Here is a 21,701-nt window from a genome sequence, read left to right on the forward strand (position 1 = left end):
GACCTTAGAAATACTCTCTGTGATGTTGTGCTCTCAAACATCAGAATCACGTGGAAGTCTTATTCACACAGAGGTTGCCGGATACTACCCTTTATTTTCTGATTCAGTGGATATCGGCAGTGGTTGGGGAGCAAACATTTTTTCTTAGAGGGTGTTGATGCTGCTGGTCCTGGGACCACCCTTTGCAAACCACCATTACAATGGAACTTTTGTGTCAGCAAAAGGAAATTCTAAATTTAGAAATTTTTACTTGTAAAAGCCTCCTTTGATTATACGTAATAAAAATATTGAGATTTGGGACTTTTCTGGTGGCCCAGTGGTTAAGACTCTGTGCCCCTAATGCAGGGGGATCCAGGTTCGACTCTTGGTCAAGGAACTGATCCTGCAGCCACAGCTAAGAGTTTTCATCCTGCAGTGAAGATCCTGTGTCCCGCAACTAAGACCCACTGCAGCCAAATAAATCAATAATTTTTTTAAAATATTGAGGCTTTACACAGTCAAGTGAGGCTGTGCAATTAACATTGTCTGTAAAAGTGAACTGAAGATGTTTATGCTTCTGACATAGCTATATTCATATCTATACATCTCTATTTTTCTGTATACATGTGTATTTCTTTTTTTAAGAAAAGATATGAAGAAAAGGTACCCAGTGAAACAATTCTGGAGATCTTGAAACATATTTAGTGTATTATCAACAAAAAGAGATACCTAGTAAGGAACATGAGATATAAGCAAAAATATTTAAGGAAAAAGCTTCAAATTAATGAAATGTACAACCCCCTACCCCTACTAAAAGCTCATATCCCAGTGAAGCCTCACGAATGTTATAGAAATAATAAAGAAGGAAAAAACCCTTAATGATTGTCCTGTTACATTAAAAACAAAATAACAGAGAACACAATAATTGGTATGTACTTTGATATAATACAAAAGTGGCTGTGTTTTACTTTAAGAAAATGACCCAATTTTCCATGGATTGGCTCCTTGAAGGAATCTTCTTGGTTGTTTAATGATGAAAATAATATAATGATAAGTTAGTAATGATAGATACACTTCTTTATGTAATTCTACATACACATGGTGCAAAGTACAAGCAATGACTTGAGGTTATCAGACAAGAAAGATTTGAATGTGATGCAAATGTATAGAAATAGCAGAAGTGGTTAAAAGTGAGCTAAAGATGGGTTATGTATTATGTGCCATCCTTTTTCTGATGTTCTCAAAGAATATTGACATTTAAAACACTAATTTGCACTTGCAGTGCTATTGAGAGGAAGGAAGAAAGCATCGTTGCCTATTTTGCTGCATGTTTAAGATGTCTATAGAGAGACGTGAAGTTTTCCTGATGCTCCCAAGGCTTGATACTTAAGACTTAGGGTAAGTACACAGGATCATTACTTTTGCTGGTTTGTTCATTTTGCTGTTTTAATTTTAGTCTAGCTTTAAACACCAGATCACATATTTTTTTTTTTAAATATAAGATTTGTAACAGCCTTTGTTTTGGAAGGAATTTCCAGGGATTTAAACTTGTTAATTTCTTCATAGCTTAGTTCATCTTCTGTGTAGGCGTAGCAGGCAGTTGCTCTTAGTGTGATTCAAGTTTCACCACTGGAGTGTCATCTTTATTAAATCTCTCTCTCAGTGGCATGCTAGCGAACTAGTTCCTATTTTTGCCTGATGCTCTTGCCAGTGGAGTCAGTATTATAGAATGGTGACATGGGATGGCTCTGGAATCAAATTGTTGTGGTTCAAATTTCAGCTCCACTAATACATTAGGTTTGTGACCTTGAAACAGTTTTTTAATGCTTGTAAACCTGAGATTCCCAATCTGTAAATGGACTTTAGCAGGAGCTGGGCCTGAACTGCTATGAGGGTCAAGGAACTGTAATAAAGTCATTCTGGAACCAGGTCAATCTCTAAAGTTCAAAAAGGAAGAATCTCTCCTGGAACACAGCTGGAGTTTTGTTTGACTCTATAATTGGAGAGTTGACCAATTATAGATCAAGCTAGAATCATCTAAAGCTTGGACAAATATGTGTAGAGTGTTCAATTTTAAGCTGTTCTGCCACTTTGGCAAGTTTTTCTGGATAGAGGGCACTCTGGCATTCTGTGAGGATAGTCCATTTGTTTAGATAGCAAGTGTCTCAAACAGGAAATTATCTTAAGCTAACCTAATAGGACATTACAATGGGTTCTGGAGTTTCTTGAGGTGCTTTGAGGTATTCCTATAGTTCTTTGCAGTTGTGTACAACTAATGGCAATGACTAATCTAGGAGTGTATAATCACTGAACAGAAAAGGAAGTTGTACTGGTCTTGAGGCAGAGGATACATTTCAGATTGTAATGAGAAGATAGAAGCCAACTGTAGCTTTAAGTTTGAGTTTATAATGTGAGCGATAGGAATGACAGGGAAATAGGGAATTTAGAGGAAAATTCCTGTGAATTTTTATATTGAAGAATAAAGCTGTTAGTCTATATAAAAGTAAGCTTATTTTATCTCCTAATTAACAACATCTAGGTTAGAGTTTGCATATTATTATGCTAATTCTTCGGATGCACAAAAAAATAAATCAAAGGCTTTTTGAGGGTTTAATTTTTCTAACCAAGTTATAGAAAAGCACAGTAGGACATTCTTCACTTCTCACTTGACTTTTGTAGCATGCTCATAAAGAGAGTTATTTTTGCAAAATATTCAAGGGCTTCTTCAAAGCCTCTTTTGAAGGATTTACTTTGTCATCAGATCTTTATTTCTCAATGACTTATCTGTTTTCTAATTTCACTTTTATGGACTTCAAGAAATCCTGCACCTTTTGTAAGATTTTCAGTTTCACTGATAATTATATCATAATTTTTATAAGAAAATGACAAAGATATGAAAATGGTGCTTAGGATAAAAGCTAGTGTGAAGCAGGAAAAGATTTTTGAGTATGAATTAATTTTATGTGTGGGAGTTCCTTAGCAAACATTCTTCTGTCATAATAGTTTTGCTTGCCTATGAAACCTTGTAAGTCAGAGCTGGAAGAATACCTACATAGATAGAATACCTACATGGATGAAAAGAATGGCCTGTGTAATTTTGTTATCTACTCAGGGCAGGAATCTTATGGCTTTGTCTTTCCAAATGTGTTACTGACAATAGAAGCACCCACATTACTTTAATATTGATTCCAACCTATTAGCTCTACTTTCTAGAATTGGGATTTGCAGATTTGATGATTCTCTTCTCAAATCAAAGATTTCTAAAAGTAAGAGGATAACTACAATCATAGAGTAGTGCTCCAAATTCCAAGTTGTAATTTTTGGACATCTATCATGAAGGTGATATGTCTTCAGAAAGTGAGGACATCCATCCAGAGTAATTCTTAAAATGGCAAATCTGTCCAGTGGCCACATTGCTCTGGGGGCCAACAGTTCCCTCCTCTAAAATAATGGGCTTGAGACATTTGGTCAGGGCATACTCCACTTGGGCTCATGAAGTAAGCATTTGTCCCTGTTTGTTCCTTTTTCTATGCCAGGAAACTAAGAAAGAACTCTCATAAATGTAGACTTCAATGGTTCTTGTAGAGGCTGGATGCTGGGGGTCTAAGCAGAAGTCCTGACTGTGGTTATCCTCTTATCTGGGTGTGGTGAATAAAAGCCACCTCAAAACTGGCTTACTCATTATTCCTAAAATGAGCTCATTGTGGAGGTTTCTTTCTCATTTAGTCTGGGTCCACTGGCAGAATGGATTTTGCTAGAGTCTGTCCTCTCCCATGGGCATTTGAACAATGGTTTTAGCTTAGTGCCAACATTCTTATAGAGGGCTCTCCTAAAGCATATAGTAGGGAAACACAGGATAATTCTCAAAGTGCATGTGAGAGCATAATTGACATTTTAGACTAGATAATTCTTTGTTGTATAAATTGTCCTGTGCAGTGCAGAATGTTTAGCATCAGTCCTAATTTCTGTTCACTAAATGCCTACAGCATGCTTTTAGTTATGACAATCAGAGATGTCTGTGTTGTTGTTCAGTTACTCAGTCACATCTGGCTCTTGGCGAGCCATGGACTGCAGCATGCCAGGCCTCCCTGTCCTTCACTGCCTCCCGGAGCTTGCTCAAAGTCATGTCCATTGAGTGGGTGATGCCATCCAACCATCTTACCCTCTTCTCCCACCTTCAGTCTTTCCCAGCATCAGGGTCTTTTCTAACGAATTAGCTCTTTGCATCAGGTGGCCAAAGTATTGGAACTTCAGCTTCAGCATCAGTCCTTCCAATGAATATTCAGGGTTGACATCCTTTAGGATTGACTGGTTTGATCTTCTTGCAGTCCAAGGGACTCTCAAGAGTCTTCTCCAACACCACAGTGTAAAAGCATCAGTTCTTCGACACTCAGTCTTCTTTATGGTCCAACTTTCACATCCATACGTGACTACTGGAAAAACCATAGCTTTGACTAGATGGACACCTTTGTCAGCAAATTATGTCTCTGCTTTTTAATATGCTGTCTAGGTTGGTCATAGCTTTTCTTCCAAGGGGCAAGGGTCTTTTAATTTCATGGCTGCAGTCATCTCATATGCAGTGATTTTGGGGCTCAAGAAAATAGTCTCTCACTGCTTCCATTGTTTCCCCGTCTATTTGCCGTGAAATGATGACACCAGATGCCATGAGCTTAGTTTTTTGAATGTTGAGTTTTAAGCCATCTTTTTCACTCTCCTCTTTCACTTTCATCAAGAGAGATGTCTCTAGACATTGCCAAGTGCCTCCTTGGTGGAAAATGGCTGCTGGCTGAGTTCCAATCCAGACCAATATTGGGAAATCCTATTGACTGTATCTTCAAAATGTATTCAAAATTCAACCACCTCTCATCACTTCCGTTTTCTATCTTTGTTCAAGCCATCATCATCCTTTGTTTGGATTACTGCAATAATTTCCTCATTAGACTTCCAACATCTGTCCCCGCCTTCTGCTCTTAACATTTCAATGTCTTTTCAATGCATCATCCAGACTGATCTTTTAGAAACATGCCTGTTTATATCAGCGCTTACCTGCTCATAACCCTCCAGTGACTCCCCATTTCCTTCAGAGTAAAATGGTCAACTGAGTGAGCTTAGGACCTGTTGATACATTGCTACCACTGGCTGAACCAAGGATCTACACAGGAGCTGGCCATATGACAGCCAATTGCTCTTGGCAAAACTCCAGAGCTTTCTAAAAGTTTTCCATGAAGTTGTCTTCAAAGCCAGTTTAATCAGACAAGAACATCACCCTCATTCCTTATAGTCAGATACTTTTTCTCCCAGGTTTTTTCCCAGTCTGATCATCAGCCCATATACTACACTATGGATAACAGTTATCTCTATCCAAAAATTCAAGTCCACATGTGAAGGATGAAGTTTTACTATCACTAAGTTCATTTAAAATAAAGCAGTAGATTCTAAAGGCAAATCCACAAGAGGATTCCCCCAAATTGTTCTAAACAATGTCAAGATTGATGGAATAAAAGCAGAAATTCCTAAGGTAGCTATATAGAAGGAGATACTATTCATTTGTATTTTTAATTTTGAGGTATAATTAATGGGACGTTTCCTGTTTTATTCAAAATTACCTCCTAGAACAGTTTAGCAATGTGACACCTTAAAATAATATTTTGTAAAATTTAAAGAATATGCCCTAGAAATGTGAAAAGTAAGATAAAAATTAAACAGTAAGGTAAATCAAGAGGTAGAACACCTCAATTACAAGTGAACCAAGAAACTTTTCCCCCCAGATCAACATGAAGTAAGATCCTATGAAAAGAGCAAAAATAAAGGATGGTTAAAGGTAAAAAATTTACCCCCAAAACCCTTACTTTGATTTTAAAAGATGTCGTCAGTCTTTTAGAGCACAGAAATAGTGAAAACCCCCTCACTACAGCTTGGGAAATCGCATTTGGCGTTGCTAGTCTGCTTTCGGTCTAGTGTTTTCATATGGGAAAAATAGAACTAATTGGATTATTTTCAACCAGAAATAAAGGAACATAAATTCTAAAATAATATGTAAGAATTGATACAAAATGATAAAAATGTTTGACAAGTTCTAAATGGGAATGCAGATAAGAAAACATCCTATTGCTCTATGCAATTGGGGTGAAGTCAAGCAAAGTAAATTTGAAAGTCAACTATCACAGAGAATATTTTGATGACAAGTGGTAATGTTCCATTGCATAGCAAGAGCCCTTCAAAATATGAGAATTTGAATGTAAATTGGAAATACTCAAAGAGGTTCTCAAAGGTACAATCCTTGTCTTGTGAGAGAGCTATAATTCCTGTTTATTTTTTCTCTTTGACATATTATAAGCTATTGACTTTTTCAAGGATTTTGTGAATTATCATTAAAATATGTATTTCTTTTACTGCGTACTTTTTGGCCGTCATACTTCTCTAGGGAGAGAATACAATAATTTGACAGCATGTTGGCTCTTACACTGAACTTTAATCTCCTGTTAGTAAGTCCACTTTTTCTCCAGGCTTTTGGCTTGGGATAACTTTTTCGCTGCCACAGAAAATAGTGCCATCTTTCATAGACATTTGCAAAAGTAAATTTACTCTAATAACATGCTAAAAACTTGATTTTTAAATACAGAGATACAATATAATGAGACATGGCTAATAAAATCATTTAAGTGCATTCATTAATAAAGACACAATTTCCCATACTAGAGATGGCTTAAGTGGTGGTTATGGTCTCCAACTACCCAGCCATGCTTATTTAATTTAAAATGCAGTTGAAACTGAATGTTCTATAAATCAGATACATTATGGGTTAATAGGGCCTTTGGGGAGGTTGAGATTGGAGGCAGTGAGAGGAATAGTCAGGGAATTTGACTGACACTGTAAATTATTTCTAAGGTAATTGATTTCCAATCAGACTTCAGGATGCCAAGACTGCAACTAAAATATGTTCTGGGAAACTGAGAGATTGAGAGAGGGCAAAAAGGAAGAATAGGAAATAGAATTTTCTTCTCATCAGGCCACATGTGGCAGTGCAAGTGTGCCCCAAACTAAACTCTCTCATCAGATTACCCAGTATGAAGAGGGCTCATCTAACCTCAGCTCCAGAAAAGTCACCAGGAGAGGATTCTCTCTCTTCTTTCAACCTCGTTCCCCAGAAATCACTGCTTAAAATTGTTGAGAGACAATTATTCATGAGTCTTGCATTTCTGCACCTCTTACAAAGCAAGGCAGTGACTACTTTTTGTTCTCAACTATGTTTTCAAGGATGTTTGTTAAAAGGAAAGACTTGGAAGATGGAGATATTGTCTCCTCCAAAGGAAAGGGTAAGATTGTTTATAGTAGGAAGGTAGAGATAGTATCTCTCTCTGGAGCAATGGGCAGGAACTCTCACGAACACAAGATTTGTGTTCCCTAAGGTCAGAGTACCTCTGTTTTTAGTAAATGCTATGGGAATGGTGGGTCTGGGTATCAGTGCAAATTCTAAGTCTAGTTATTGCCATTGCTTTGAGTAATAACTTGTCCTTTATCTCTGATCCAGGGTTTCATGTCTTCTACCAATACCCATAAAACTGGCAAGCTAACTTGTTAACTTGCAAGTAGCTTGTATGTTAGTTTGTGGCAGGCTAATTTATTAGTTGGTTGCTTTTTAATAAAAGCAGCATATTTTGATTAGATTCTGATATATATATTATATATGTATATAAATCTATAAAACTAAATATACCACTTTTTTTTACAGATAAAACTCTGCTTGTTTATATATACTGATTTAGCATAATGAACAAGATATTTCGTGAAAAGAGAGACATGATTGATTAAAAAAGTCATTAACCATGACTGTTAATATTTATGCTATTCAAAATTTTATTTTCATTTTAATCCATAAAGTTTTAAAAAAATTTTCTTTATATTTAATTGAAGGATAATTGCTTTACAATATTGACATTATAATACATAAAGTTTTGTACATACATTTCTATAGTTTTGAAGCTGTTTGTTGTGTTTTCACCCTAAGTATTTGTACAAAAGAAAAATAGATTCTGTTATTCTAAATTCGCTCAATGGTCCAAAGGACAAACTCAACTAAAGTTTACTTTTCTACCATAAAAACTTTTGAATTTACTCTGTTGCTGGGAAGCATATTGTTCTGAATTTCCTATTGTTTGTGGCAGAGTATGGCTCAGTCCTGGTTAGGTGTGGCTGAAGGTAGAGCCTGAGATAGCTTTAGGGGTCAACAAAAAAGTAAGACCTGCATTTTATAGCTTTAAATATATTTTATTATTAGATTTAAATGTAGATTTAGATTTTGGGGGAGTGGTGTGTTCTCAATACATATTCATTCATTCACTAAACTACTTTATAGTTTATATTAGAGAATGAGAAAGCTCTCTTAATTATTGAAACAGCCTTTTTCTCAGGATCTACCAGCTTCTGGTATAGACAAGCTATACAGTAGATGCAGCTGCTTCTCTTACTTTTTAGTGACCTAATTATTTTTTTCCAGTGCCTTGAACATGGCAGGATAGAGAAGGATGCTGAATTGAATATAAGTATACTGTTTTTCTTTAAGACTATCGTAGAAAGTAAAATTAGGAATTGACCCAGGAATTGACCCAGTGAATAAAACAGGACAGTAGCATGTGCCCTTTCACTTTGTAAATATGGACAAAAAACGATTTTTGTTAAACAGGCCATTCCTTAATTAACAACCTGAAGCTTTCAAAGATTTCCATGATATATATGTACATTAAGATCGTTGGGCTCCCTGGTGGCTCAGCAGTAAAGAATCTGCCTGCCAATGTAGGAAACACTGGTTCGATCCCTGGATATCCAGAAAGATTCCCTGGAGAAGGTATTTGCAACCCACTCTAGTATTTTTGCCTGGGAAATCCCATGAACAGAGGAGCCTAGCAGGCTACAGTCCATGGGGTCACAAAATAGCTGGGCATGACTTAGCCACTAAACAACACCAACATTAGGATCTTTAAAAGATTAGATAATTAGAATTGTCAGGATAATAATCACTTTACTTTAGCGGGTGTTCTGCCAGATAAACTAGACAGATTTGACACAAAGTTATAACAGCAAATAAATTGAAACATCATTTAAAATACTTGTCTTCACTCACACTTTGGAGCTCAAGTTTGGTCCTTCAAATTAAATATCCACATATTTAATTATTTAGTAGGAGGATAAAACCAATTCTCAAAACATTTAATAATAAAAATAAACTGACAGAAAATATCTGACAAACAAATGTTAACTCATTTCTGCATTATCTCATTAAATAGTCACAATTATTATTATTTCTGTATTATAGATGAGGAAAGTAAGACTTACAGAAATTAAGTAACTTGCCTAAGTTTACATAGATAGAAAGTGGTAGAATTTTAATTCAGTACAGTTAATTCTTATAGCCAGAAAATGATAGCATTTTTCAATGAAAATGAAAATGCCATTGTTTTTAACAGTACAGTCCGGCACTTGATATTATCTCAGAAACCAAAATTCTGAAGAAGAAATTTGCATTTCTTTTGTTTTATCCAATTTAGCCTTAAGGTGGAACTACCATGAAAACGAAAACAAAACAAATTATGCATATGTTGGGAATAGCTTGTCAGAAACCCGTTAACTTTCAACTATGAAGATTTTAACCACTAAGGGTATGAGGTTAAAGCTATCACTTAAAAAAATTGCACATGTCTCCCTTGGGAGAAAAGTAACTCAATCCTAAAACTACAAAGCTAAGACTACAAACTCTACAACTAGATAGTATACACTTTGGCAACACTAATCAATTAAACCTCATAATCCCACTGAAAATGAGTTCTAACTTGCCTGAGAGGACACACCAGTGGACATCTATAATCTTCAACTGCAGATGCCCCAGTAGCTTTCTATCCTGGGCAGCTGTGTGGCTGCTGCTATTCCTATTAGCTGCCTGGTCAGTGCCAGCCAGCAGGGTTCTAGATTACTCAGGTCTGAGCAACCTAAAGTGCCAGTGTTGCTCAGGAGATAAAGTATTTGCTTTTGGTTCTGCTCTAACTTCTCTGCCAGCATTTCTGCAAGGTGGATAATCTCTCCAAACACAATAACTTTGTTCAATCAATCATACCCAAGGGTGGCCTTGAGTATAGTTAAAGCGCAGGGAACTCTGCTCAATATTCTGCAATAACCTAAATGGGGAAAGAATTTGAAAAAGGACTAGAAAAATACACACTAACAAAAGCCACATGGAGAAATAAAATCTCAATAAAATACATGAGAAATTAAAAAAATAAAAAGAAGGTAACTGCTTCTATGGTATGATACACAAGACCCTCAATAAAGGACTTTGCTATACCTTACAAAGTCTCTCACTCCCCATCCAATTTCTAGGGATAAAAGGTCTGTCTAGTCAAGGCTATGGTTTTTCCAGTGGTCATGTATGGATGCAAGAGTTGGACTGTGAAGTAAGCTGAGTGCTGAAGAATTGATGCTTTTGAACTGTGGTGTTGGAGAAGACTCTTGAGAGTCCCTTGGACTGCAAGGAGATCCAGCCAGTTCATCCTAAAGGAGATCAGTCCTGGGTGTTCTTTGGAAGGAATGATGCTAAAGCTGAAACTCTAGTACTTTGGCCACCTCATGCAAAGAGTTGACTCATTGGAAAAGACTCATGCTGGGAGGGACTAGGGGCAGGAGGAAAAGGGGATGACAGAGGATGAGATGGCTGGATGGCATCACCGATTCGATGGACGTGAGTTTGAGTGAACTCTGGGAAATGGCGATGGACAGGGAGGCCTGGCGTGCTGCGATTCATGGCGTCGCAAAGAGTCGGACACAACTGAGTGACTGAACTGAAATTAACTGAACCTCCTACAAAACTGGCATGCCTAGAAGGTCTCAAATTACTTTATTAAAAAGGATTTAAATAATTTGGGGGACACAGTCATCTTCTCTAGATGAAATTAAAACTTCTGTTCACTCTTTGATTTTTTTTAGTTTTTATAAATCCTTGTTAATCAACATCAACCTGTACTGTATTTGACTAAGCCATTTTTCCCACAGTTGAGAACTTCTTCACAACCAAACTGCCCTTGCTTCATAGGGTATAATCTTCAAACCTGTTAAGGACTACCCATTACCCTCATTATACCAGCAGCCAGCTCTGAATGCATGTACCCACTCTTACTCTGTCTGAGGCATCGTTAAAGGCAATTGTAATAGAAGAGCCATCGCCTCCAATTCAGCCAAATGATATTAAAGCTAGTGTGTACAACTCTAATCTCTATAACTGTGGTAGTTTCCAACCTTTGTTTTCATCTGAACTGTTTCTGGTTCAAACAAAATTTCACCTAGAACCTCAGTATTAATTGACATGTTCAATAACTATTAAGCACTTATTATGTGACAAGCACTGAATATTTGCCTTAGTGAGTGGAAATGCCATCATCCACCAGATAAGCCTGGACCAAAGTGTAGGAGTCATCCCTGATTCCTCTTTCCTTCACTGCATACATTCTGTCCATCAGCACTGTTACCTCTGCTCTCTATCTCCAGCTCTGCTATCTTCATTTTTCCACTTCACATGGTTCAAGTCATTGTTATCTCCCGTAACAATGCCAGGATACACCTCCTTGCTGATTCTGTTCTTGCTCACCTATTATCTATTCTACATATAGGTGGAAAGATAATCTAATGTTTCAGCATGATCTACAATGCTCTGTATGAACTGTCCTCTGCCTACCATTCCCATTTTGTCTCATCCTTGTCATTTATGAAGCTCTAGGCACAGCGAACTTCTTTATGCTTCTTTATGTCAAAGATATTCCTGATCTGGGTTCTTTGCACTTTGTTTTCTCTTTCTGGAGTGCTCACCAGGACCACTCATGGCTGTCTCTTTCATATGTCAATAATTTTCATTTCAAATCATGTTACTTCCTTAGAGAGGTCTTCCCCCCCAGACCACTTAAATTAACCCTCCAACCCTTAGGCAGAAAGTGAAGAAGAACTAAAGAGCCTCTCAATGAAAGTGAAAGAGGAGAGTGAAAAAGTTGGCTTAAAACTCAACATTCAGAAAACGAAGATCACGGCATCTGGTTCCATCACATTATGGCAAACAGATGGGGAAACAATGGAAACAGTGACAGACTTTATTTCTTGGGCTCCAAAATCACTGCAGATGGTGACTGCAGCCATGAAATTAAAAGATGCTTGCTCCTTGGAAGAAAAATTATGACCAACCTAGACAGCATATTAAAAAGCAGAGACATTACCTTGCCAACAAGGGTCCATCTAGTCAAAGCTATGGTTTTTCCAGTAGTCATGTATGGATATGAGAGTTGAATGATAAAGTAAGCTGAGAGTCAAAGAATTGATACTTTTGAACTGTGGTGTTAGAGAAGACTCTTGAGAGTCCCTTGAACTGCAAGGAGTCAAACTAGTCAATCCTAAAGGAAATCAATCCTGAATATTTATTGGAGAGACCAATGCTGAAGCTGAAGCTCCAAAACTTTGGCCACCTGATGGGAAGAGCTGACTCTTTGGAAAAGACCCTCATGTTGGGAATGATTGAAGGCAGGAGGAGAAGGGGATGACAGAAGCTAGCATGGTTGGATGCATCATTGACTCAATGGACATGAGTCTGAGCAGTCTCCAGGAGTTGGTGATGGACAGGGAAGCCTGGTGTGCTGCAGACCATGGGGTCACAAAGAGTCAGACATGACTGAGCAACTGAACTGACTGAAATGAACCCTTAATCACGCTTTATCACATTCTCTTGTTTTATTTCCCTCAAATCATTGGGTACTGTCTGAACTATGATGCTATCTTACTTGTGTACTTTTATTGTCTGTCTACCTCTCACTCTCCTATAATGTGAACTCTTTACATAACCTTGTCCTTTAAAATTGTTTTTGACATATAGCTGGTCCCGAATGGCTATCTGTTACAGACAGTGGGGAATAAAATGAAGTCCTTGTCTTGACAGAAATTTCAGTTAGACAAAAGAAGTAAATAATGAATAGATACAAACTGGCATCAGTTCAGCTCAGTTGCTCAGTCATGTACTCTTTGTGACCCCATGGACTGCAGCACGCCAGGCCTCCCTGTCCATCACCAACTCCCGAAGTTCACTCAAACCCATGTCCATCGAGTCAGTGATGCCATCCAACCATCTGTTCCTCTGTCGTCCCCTTCTCCTCCTGCCCTCAATCTTTCCCAGCATCAGGGTCTTTTCAAATGAATCAGGTCTTCTCATCAGGTGGACAAAGTATTGGAGTTTCAGCTTCAACATCAGTCCTTCCAATGAACACCCAGGACTGATCTTTAGGATGGACTGGTTGGATCTCCTCACAGTCCAAGGGGCTCTCAAGAGTCTTCTCCAACACCACAGTTAAAAAGCATCAATTCTTCGGTGCTCAGCTTTCTTCACAGTTCAACCCTCACACCCATACATAACCACAGGAAAAACCATAGCCTTGACTAAACTACTTTGTTGGCAAAGTAATGTCTCTGCGTTTTAATATGCTATCTAGGTTGGTCATAGCTTTCCTTCCAAGGAGTAAGCATCTTTTAATTTTATGGCTGCAGTCACCATCTGCAGTGATTTTGGAGCCCAGAAAAATAAAGTCTGACACTGTGTCCACTGTTTCCCCATCTATTTACCATGAAGTGATAGGACCAGATACCATGATCTTAGTTTTCTGAATGTTGAGCTTTAAGTCAACTTTTTCACTCTCCTCTTTCACTTTCATCAAGAAGCTCTTTAGTTCTTCCTCACTTTCTGCCATAAGCGTGGTGTCATCTGCCTATCTGAGGTTATTGATATTTCTCCCGGCAATCTTGATTCCAGCTTGTGCTTCCTCCAGCCCAGCCTTTCTCATGATGTACTCTGCATATAAGTTAAATGAGCAGGGTGATAATATACAGCCTTGACGTACTCCTTTTCCTATTTGGAACTAGTCTGTTGTTCCATGTCCAGTTCTAACTGTTCCTTCTTGACCTGCATACGGGTTTCTCAAGAGGCAGGTCAGGTGGTCTGGTATTCCCATCTCTTTCAGAATTTTCCACAGTTTATTGTGATCCACACAGTCAAAGGCTTTGGCATAGTCAATAAAGCAGAAGTAGATGTTTTTCTGGAACTCTCTTGCTTTTTCGATGATCCAGTAGATGTTGGCAATTTGATCTCTGGTTCCTCTGCCTTATAAAACCAGCTTGAACATCAGGAAGTTCACAGTTCACGTATTGCTGAAGCCTGGCTTGGAGAATTTTCAGCATTACTTTGCTAGCGTGTGAGACGAGTGCCATTGTGCAGTAGTTTGAGCATTCTTTGGCATTGCCTTTCTTTGGGATTGGAATGAAAACTGACCTTTTCCAGTCCTGTGGCCACTGCTGAGTTTTCCACATTTGCTGACATATTGAGTGCAGCACTTTCACAGCATCATCTTTCAGAATTTGAAACAGCTCAACTGGAATTCCATCACCTCCACTAGCTTTGTTTGTGGTGATGCTTCCTAAGGCCCACTTGACTTCACATTTCAGGATGTCTGGCTCTAGGTGAGTGATCACACCATCATTATTATGTGGGTCATGAAGATCTTTTTTGTATAGTTCTTGTGTGCATTCTTGCCACTTCTTCCTAATATCTTCTGCTTCTGTTAGGTCCCTACCATTTCTGTCCTTTATCGAGCCCATCTTTGCATGAAATGTTCCCTTGGTATCTCTAATTTTCTTGAAGAGATCTCTAGTCTTTCCCATTCTGTTCTTTTCCTCTATTTCTTTGCATTGATCACTGAGGAAGCATAGGTACCATAAAATAATAGAGTTCTCTGTGGTCAGAGACTGTGGCTCCACACAGGGAACATAGAGGAATTGAACTGGAGGGAGTCAGCCATGTGGCTATCTGAGGCAAGAATACACAAGGTGAGGGAAAAGGTAAGGTTTTAATGTCTTTTGAGGCAAGCCTGGCCTCTTTGGAGCTAGCGTGAAATGGGCAGAGAGGAGAGTAATAGGAGATAATGGGTCACAGTGGAAGGGCTGTTTCTTTGAGCATTATAAAGTGAAAGTGATAATAAAAAGTTATTTATTTTATTTCACTCCTAGTAAAGTGAAAGTGAAGGTGTTAGTCATTTAACTGTGTCTGATGAGGACTGTAGCCCACCAGGCTCCTCTGTTCATGGAATTCTCCAGGCAAGAGTGCTAGAGTGGGTTGCCATTCCCTTCTCCAGTGGATCTTCCTGACCTAGGTGTCGAATCCAGGTCTCCTGACTTGCAGGTGGATTCTTTACCATCTGAGCCACTAGGGAAGCCCTCAACTCCTAATAATTTAGACATTAAAACTCACATTTTCCTGAGCAGCACACCTGGCAGTTATTTCAGGCTTCATGGAAGGTTTTTCATAAGTAGTCTAATGGGTTCCATTGAGGTTGATGTCACTCTGGATGATATTAAATTGTTCCGGTGTATCCAATCACAGTATATATAAAAACCCCCGAAAAGAATGCAAAATTGTGAAGAACAATCGGATCTTAATCATACTAGACTTCTCAGAAATGATTATCTTTTACTCTAACCAGTCATTTAATCATATTGCTGATATTTTGAGTCAAGGTCAAAATGGGGGAGTTTAGTTCGATTATGACATTTGTGTCAAAGTAATCTGGTTGCTTTTGGCTACTTGCAAGCAAAGGGTGTGTATACCAGAAAAATAGTTTTATTCCAGTTTTCAGAAACACTTGTAATTTGGGGGGGGAAGTGGCTCAGATGGTAAAAGAACCTGCCTGCAATGCAGGAGATCTGTGTTTGATCCATGGGTTGGGAAGATACCCTGGAAAAGGGAATAGCACCAAACTCCAGTGTTCTTGCCTGGAGAAGTCCATGGAATTGCAGAGTCGGACATGACTGAGTGACTAGCACATTCTACTTCAGACAGTAAACTTTATGATAGATAAAATTATAATTTGAGTAGTGGGTACACAGAAATTAGGTAAAGTGTTGTTTATTACAGAGAACAAATATAGGGAAAACCTTGGTACTTAGCTTCAAGGTGTTCATGGTTTAACTGATAGACAAGACAAATCATATACCAGTGTAACAACGATTGTTTCCATACTGCTGTGCTCACCTTCCTTCTGCCATGATTTTCTAGCCTCTGAAACTTACTTCATATTCCTGACCTGGGGAGATGTGAGGAGTAGTTGGCTGGCAGTGGTGGAATTCAGGATAATTTCATCTGTGTGACTAATCTAACTTCGGCCTCATACCCGTATTCTAATAATTGGATCTGCCTTTTGCCTTGGCACTGACCAAGCTCTCCTTGCATCCTGGTTATCTCTGTGCTGTCAGCCTCATAACATTTCCAGGGTTAAAAAGATTAAAGTTCTTCCCAAATCAAACCTGGGCTTGTGATCATTTGTCTGAGGCCACCTGCCTGTTTTCCTACCTGTTGTCTGCCACCAGAATACTCAATCAATTCTGAGACTGATATTATAGTAGTAAAATATAGTTAGCAGACAATTCTAATTCCCAGGTGACAGAACCTGGGGAGAAAAGACCCTTACCTCACTCTATAGTTTTGAATTTTTTTTACCATATACCTATGGTATTTAAAAAAGAAAAAAAAAATGGAAATAGCAACAACTTTAAAAACTGACAAGATGGTATTCTTCTAGTTCACAGAAATATCTGAGTCTTACCTCAAATGAAGTACCTGATGCTTGAGATCCCAAGAAAGCAATTCACACAAGGGAAACCAGGTAAGCTAACCCTCAATTATAATCTGAGGACTTAGCATTAAACCTCAGTGGTAGACCCTGGAAGGTTGGACTCTAAGATTACCTACAACTCCAATGTGTTTTGTGAGCCCATATGATAGCAAGACACAGAAGAGTATGAAGAGTGTGTAAGATAGAGGATTTGCCTCAGTGCCTATGTGTGATGTGGGGGAAGGGAAGGACTTGCAGGCTCATCTTCTTCACTGCGTGAAAACAGAGGGGCGGGTTGGAGACCTGCCTTACTTTCAGTCTCTTGGAAGGAAAAAAAAAAAAAGCCCTAAGGAACCATCTTTATGTTTGAGTAATCTTTTAGTCTTTTTAATGCTCTACCTTCTTGTACTGTGTTGTAGTCAAGGATCACATTCCTTCTCCTCGGGGATAGAATGGGAGGCCTACATTCTAATCCATTTTTTAGGAGATGGAGCAAGGAAGGAAAAGGGACCTTTAATTTCCTCCCTAGAGAAGAAAGATAGTTGGACAGATGAGTTCATGATGGGAGTGGGAATGGGGGAAATAGATATTGGAGATGGGATAAATATAAGGTGAGGGTGGCTAGGTAATGTCAGGTAGGTTTCAGAGAGTCTGAAAGTTTTGATTAAGAGATTGGACTTTTTTCCTCTTAGTTTATTTAATCATTCAGTAAATGTTCCCTAGGTGCTCACATGATGCCAAGCCTGGGTTGGAGGCAGGGTGACAATGATGAACAATATATCTTTTGTGCTTAAGTAGCCTAGATTCTCTAGGGGGGAATAGATAAGTAAAGAGGCAATTAAAATTATGTATTAGTGCCATGTCTGGAGCAGATGGAGCTGTTCCAGGAAGACATATGACCTAATTCTGGGAGGATGGAGAAAACTCCCTAGAGGAGGAGACATTTGGGAGATAGTCTTGAGCTAAACCTGCAGAGATGGTGGCAAAAAGCATTCAGGCAAAAGGACCATTATGCAGATAGATCAGCAAGTGAGCCTGACTTATTAGAGGACTTAAATTCCCTACAGTTTATGTGGGAAGTAACCAGGAAAACAGTGAGTAATGAGACTGGAGAAATCTTCAAGGCTGGATAGTCAAAGCCCTCATAAAACACATATTAAGTGGTTTAGAATCTATCCCAGGAAAAATGGGAGAGCCATTGGATAACTTTATTAGGGAAATGACATAAGCAGGTTTATACTTTTAGAAAGATCTCTCTGTCTTGTGTAAACAATAGACAAGAAAGAGGCAAGACAGGAGGCAGAGACCAGTTAGCAGGACACTGAAATAATCCAGGCAGGAGATGATGGCCACTGTAGTAATATTAAAACTTTGAGTTTGCAGGATGTGCTTGAATCCTTTTGTTGCATCTCCATTTCCCCCCTCTACCTTTCTTGCTGCTACACTGGGCTTTGGGAAGCTGCCCCTTACAGGCTAATCAGCTTTGCCCTCTGGCTTCCAGGTAAATGTGGCCAATGGGAGATACCTGTAAGTGATCAGAGGAAAGAAGGGTGAGGGTGAGATACCAGTTCCCACAGATCCCTCTCAGTTTGGTCACTACAGGCTGGCATCCAGCAAAGCCTATACCAAGTGTCCGGCAGCCCTGTCTATATAGCTCTCCTCTCCAGGTTGGGTAACTGCTCACTATTCTTGCGTGTTATGGCCTAGGGGAGGTACTGTATCACCCTTATGGTTTCCTTTAGATCCAACCATTTCTTTGTGAATGTTCTCATTATTAAGCTCTTCTCAAATTATGTAGCTTTCTGTAACATCCTTTTTGCTATTGGGGCCCTGACTGATGAACAAGAGGACAGTGAGAGTACATAAATGTAGGCATCATAAAATGGTATAATTGAAATGATCCTGTGTGAGACAGAGTGCAGGCAAGGGGGCAGTTGATAATAATTCCTGTAAATAATACATTTGAGAGGTGTTTGGTTTGTTAATTAAAAGGAATAACTATAATAATAGCTAGTGTCTTATTAAACATTAGACACAGGGACAGGTCTTTAAATGCATTGTCTTAATTCTTATAAATTTCATAAAGTAGGTATTATTCCATTTTATGGGTATGAAAATCACATCTTTTAGCAGCTGCATAACCTGATGTAGGTTACTCTTCCATCAGGTGTCAGAGGTAGAATTCAGATTCATCTCTGCATGACTCTATATCATATTTGTATGGAGCTCTGAGGATATTTCCTGAATGCAAATACTTAAGTTTCTTAGACTAAGTTTATACATGACTGTTAATGGACTATGTTTAGAAGAATTGAGGTTGAGTTTGGGGAGTTATTTTCTAATCAGTTGCTTTAGTATTTTACTATTCTGGTGTAATTATAAAAGAGCTACAAAAATAATTTGACACTATTTTCCAGGGTGATTGTTTGACAAAGAGATGCAGTCTTTGTATTGATTGAACTAATAATTTCTGATGGTTTCCAATAGTCACATTAGATTGTGGGTAGCATTAAGATAGAGAAGAACACTTCAGGCAGAGGGGAGAAATCATTTACTTTATAGGAAGAGAAATGTATACATGTACATTCCTTGAAAAAGATTAACATTCCATATTGCATTTGCCACCAGAGGGAGTCATGTGAATGCCATATTGACAAAGGAAAAGGAAAAATCATTAAATATTTTCTCCCAGTTCCACTAATATTTCAACAAGAATTCAGAACTTGGTAGAGCTTGTGTAACTATGAGAAAGGACTTAAACATCTCACCGTAGGGTTGGAAACAAAATTAATTAATTAATTTTGTCAAATTAATCATGCAGGGTAAGAGAGATAGATATCAAAACAAACTAATAGACACATTGCAGATTTTAGCAACATAAGCTTAATGTTATACTAAAACTAAAAAATCAAGCTGTGATTTATTTTGTTCCAAAAATCATTCTCTACTATTACCAAAATACTGTTCTAAAAAAAAGTTTTGGAATCAACAATCTAATCAACAATTTTACTAATGTTTCATTGAGCATATTTTATTTTACCCTTATATTCCCTGTACCAGGATGACTGTGATTGTTATTTTCAGTAAATAAAATAAAAGTGAAAAGAAACAATAGGTAGAAAGATTCTGCATCCCAAGAGTATTTGATGTATCTATGTTCTCTGAAAACTTGGCCAGGATTTTCTCAACTGGCAAATTATGGAGGGGGAATGGGCTATTTAATAACTGATAGATTTATAACTCAATTTATTTTATATTTAATTTTAGAATTGATCAGTTAACAGCATTTACTGAAAGCTACTATATACACAGTATTGAATTGTCCATTAAAATCAAGACCAAGTGACAATAAATCTTAGAAAGATGAGCTCTGAACTGATGTTTAATGCCTTATATAGATCACTAGTTTTCAAAATATGGTCTTTGCCAGCCCCAATACTATTGCCTGGGAACTTGTTCAAAATACAGATTCTCTTATTTCAGTCCCAGATCTGTGAATTCAGAAAGACTAGACATGGGGGCCTAGCAATCTGCGTTTGGACAAGCTCTTTAGATAATTCTGCTGCTGCTAAGTTGCATCAGTCGTGTCTGATTCTGTGCTACCCCATAGACGGCAGCCCACCAGGCTCCTCTGTCCCTGGGATTCTCCAGGCAAGAATACTGGAGAGGGTTGCCATTTCCTTCTCCAATGCATGAAAGTGAAAAGTGAAAGTGAAGTTGCTCAGTCACATCTGATTCTTCACGACCCCATGGACGGTAGCCCACCAGGCTCCTCCATCCATGGATTTCTCCAGGCAAGAGTACTGGAGTGGGTGCCATTGCCTTCTCCCTTAGATAATTCTAATATGTGCTTAAAGTGAGAATCAATGATAGAGATGTAAAATCTGATCTCTTCAAAGTATTATAAGTCCAGCAATTTATGCAAATTGCAACATGAGCTTTCTGTTTTGTTGTAATAGCTATTTTCTTATGGGTAAATTAAATTTAAAAGTAAAAATTAAATGGGTGATTATGGCCAATAATTGCAACTTTTAGTAACACCAAATAGTCATAGATTAAAGTAATTGAGTTTGGAAATAATAAACAGATGGATTAGGGAAGCAAGAGTAAGCAATACACACTTTCTGTTCAGTGGCAGTGGAATTTATTTTTTCTCTGTCTCCACAAGATTGCTTTGTCTAAAGATCACAATTTATTCATTTTTCCATTTATAATTTTGAGATTATATGATTACTTAGGAACTTAGAAGACGCTCTTAAAACACATACTTTACAAGGGCAAAGTAAGATTTACCTAGAAAACTAGAAACAAGATTAATATTACAAGATGACTTTTATATCATATTGTCTGAATTTTTATACAGAATACATGAATTTATAATAGAAAATACATTTCCATTAAGTAAAACGTGTTTCAAATTATTTTTTGAAGTCTAGCTGCAAGCAAGTAACTTTCATGTGACAAAAGAGATCAAGTTTTTAGTTTTCTTTACCTGATAAGTACTGAACTGTCAGTATGACTAGTTGTGTCTTATATTGGCTCTTTCATATATGGTCAAGTGCAGTGCAGTCTGTTAGATTACAGGCATACCTTGGAGACACTGTGGGTTTGGTTTTAACCCAAAGCAAATGAAGCAAATATTGCAGTAAAATGAGTCACAAATTTTTTGGTTTTCCAGTGCATATAAAAGTAATGTTTACACTATACTGTGGTCTATTAAGTGGGCAATAGGATGCCGTCTAAGACACTGATGTACATACCTTAATTAAAGACATTGTGTAGTTGCTAAGTCATGTCCAACTCTTTTACAGCCCCATGGACTGCCAGGTTCTTCTGTCCATAGGATTTCCCAGGCAAGAATAATGGAGTGGACTGCCATTTCCTTCTCCAGGGAATCTTCCTGACCCAGGAATCGAACCCATGTCTCCTGCATTGGCAGATGGATTCTTTACCACTGAGCTACCAGGAAGACTCTAATTAAAAACTACTTTATTGCTTAAAAATGCCAACCATTATCCGAGCCTTTAGAAAGTCATAATTTTTGTT

General features: G+C 38.0%; 1 long non-coding RNA gene across 1 annotated transcript; it reads left to right on the forward strand.

Annotated features, from left to right (window-relative positions):
* LOC106502025 lies at nucleotides 1,290-21,483 on the forward strand. The gene is made up of 3 exons (XR_001295580.1): nucleotides 1,290-1,377; nucleotides 16,623-16,706; nucleotides 21,467-21,483. It is a non-coding gene; the product is annotated as an uncharacterized LOC106502025 (long non-coding RNA).

Source organism: Capra hircus, chromosome 4 (genome assembly GCF_001704415.2).
Source record: "Capra hircus breed San Clemente chromosome 4, ASM170441v1, whole genome shotgun sequence".
NCBI lineage: Eukaryota > Metazoa > Chordata > Mammalia > Artiodactyla > Bovidae > Capra > Capra hircus.